Genomic DNA, 2,863 nt, shown 5'->3' on the forward strand with positions numbered 1-2,863 from the left:
ACACTCCAAAATTCATTAAAAAAAAAATCAAAATTTGCATAGTTTTGTATACATTTGTATGGAAAGTCGAATCCAAACTAGACCAAAAACCAAAACCAACTCGGTTACAAATCGATTTAAGAAACCGAAGACAAACCGAAACCAAACCGCACCGAAACCGAAACCGAAACCAAACCGAAACCGGAATTTCCTTATTGGTTCGGTTTCGGTTTCAACTTTCCTACACCGAAACCGACTCAACCCGGACCGAAACCGAGCCGGACCGACCGATTGACACCCCTAGCTGCTGTTATTGCTCTGCAACTCAGGAAAGAGAATTAATCTACTGTTAAGTTCAGATCTGAGTTTTTTTCTAGAATTCTCCAAGTATTGACTACTCTTACTGGGCTATCTAGCCATCGGATTGAGCTCCCCTTTGGAACGAGTGTCCCCCCTGCTGGAAGGGAGGTTCGATCCTAATTTCATGCCCATCGGACCAGGGGATGGTCTGGTCTGGTCTGGTTAGTTCTCTGATTCTGGTCGATTGTGCTTCTGCACAGAACTGAGTTCTGTTTTGGTTGTTCTGTCCCTGTGGTGTTGTTACTGAGTATGGTCTGTTTTAATACTCTATTTTCTGCTATTGAATTGTCCTCAGTTGGTATGATATCTGATTTCTGAAAATCTGAGTTCTGAGTCAAAATTTCTGATTTACAAAGGGCTGTTCGATTCCTATTTTTGGACTGTTGTTTATTGTTTACTTTTGGGGTGCTTAGTGGTTGTTCTTTTGACTAAAAGTTCCTGCAATTGGATTAGTTTGAGTTTTCAAACTTAGTCCTACATTACTACTATTTATATTGCTAGTAATCCAGCCTTTCACAAACAGCCTAAGCATACAGTCCGACTGCTATTTTGTGAGAGATGTTGTGATGAGGAAGTTGATCTCTACTCCTTTTGGTCGTTCTGATTCCAATTGAGTAATATGTTCACGAAGGATTTTATTTCGTCCTGCCTTTCTTGATTGTTGTTCCAAGCTGCGCATGGGTGATATTTATTCTCTAGCTTGAGGGAGAGTGTAAATGTTTTATTTATATACTGCAGGAACTTTCTTGTCGTCGTCTTTACGTTATGTGAGTCTATAGGGTATTGTATAAGTTTTTAGCAACCTATTTCGATCAGCTCTTTCTCTTTTCTTCTCTCTTCTCTTTTCTCTTTTCTTCTCCTTTCTTCTCTCTTCTCTCTTCTTGTGTTTCTCCTCTTCTTCTTTTCTTGGTTATTGAATATTATTAATTTGATATTGCATCAACCACAACATAAAAGCAATGTCTTAAAATCTTGACTGTTTTAACCCAATATATTAACCAATAACTGAGCTAACTGGAACATCAACTAAGGCTATAGTCTCATACCCAAACAGAATTGGCAAACTGTGCAGTTTAACTCACTGCTTTCATGGGATGTTAAGGGTTTCTTTTACAATGAGAAGCAGTTCCACACAAAATCAAAGACCTACAAGGGATAACACCCCCCCTCTTGGTCCGCTTTTAATATTTTATGGTATTGCCATTTTCTTTTGCTCTACAACTGCCAATATTGTCCCACCATTTTTAATCATCAAAATAGGATAAGGGAACAAGAAGCAAGGAATAGGGGACCCAAGAATCCTTACACATCAAATTCATGCCATAAATAAAAGCTAAAGATGCTGCAAAGTCAACAAATGTGTTAAAACACATTCTAACACTAATTTCAACTTCCAACCATAATAGCCACAGTTCACAGGGACAATGAACTCATTATGTTCAGAAAGTAACTAAGGGAATCAAATTTAATCCAAATATTTTATAAAATACTCACCAATGAGCATAAATAATGTTACCATATATGATAGCATTTAAGGTTGTCTGCCTTTCTTTGGCCTCCTTAAACCATTTATCTGCGGCTCTTCCAAAGAAACATGAACAAGTATTAGGAGAAAGATTATAAAGAACAAACTTTTATTTGAATTTTTTTTCTTTTTTTTAAGGCAATACCTTCCAGCTCAAAAGGAAAAAAATAACGGCAAGTGAATGCATGTCCTAAGAATTTAAAAAAAAATGAAAAAAAGAAATAAATTACAACAATCATTCAATCACATCAGAATGCATCAGAAAACTATGCCTTTCACCATCTAATATTTTAAAGAGTTCACAATTTAGAAGGAGCTAAAAGTTTATGAATCATGATGATTAGGAAATGAAGAATGGAACTCACCCCTTTAAATGATGACAACGAAAGGAAGAAGCATTATTAAATTGCAAGTATTAATAGAATAAAACCTGATTAATAAGCCAATATCAAATAGGAAAAAACTGAGCTCCATTCTCTCTCTGGTACCTAGAGATGCTACTAAAAAGTCTCGAGAAAAAATTATACATGGATTTAACAACTCTAATACGTACTTATCATTGTATTATTCCAGATGAAGAGAAATCGTAAGAAACTGCTCAGGGATGGAAATTGTACAGAAACATCAACCAATGAAGAGAATTAGTAAATTCAGAATCAGTGTACTTTTACATACTCAGCATCTCCAATTTTCGCAAATCCCCCCACAAGGATACTGTATGTCACCAAACTCATTTCAACGTCTTCTCGCTTCATTTTTCTCACACAAGTTAGTGCTTCTTCCATGTCTCTACCAACTGCATAAGCATGAATAAGGCTGCATGAAAGTAACTTTCTTCAATGTAGGAGTACTGCAAATCCTGATAAATGAATAGTAAAGAACTCCTTAGACTAGAACAGACAGCTGTACAGGAATAAATTGCTGCTCGAGTCATAGTAATCAAATACTGTGAAGGGGACACACACAGCCCTCTTCTTTTTCTTTTTCCTTTTTTTTTTT

General features: G+C 36.3%; 1 pseudogene; it reads right to left on the reverse strand.

Annotated features, from left to right (window-relative positions):
* LOC122092080 overlaps positions 1-2,863 on the reverse strand; it is a 22,203-nt pseudogene that overhangs the window by 18,297 nt on the left and 1,043 nt on the right.

This window comes from Macadamia integrifolia, chromosome 10, assembly GCF_013358625.1.
Source record: "Macadamia integrifolia cultivar HAES 741 chromosome 10, SCU_Mint_v3, whole genome shotgun sequence".
Lineage (NCBI taxonomy): Eukaryota > Viridiplantae > Streptophyta > Magnoliopsida > Proteales > Proteaceae > Macadamia > Macadamia integrifolia.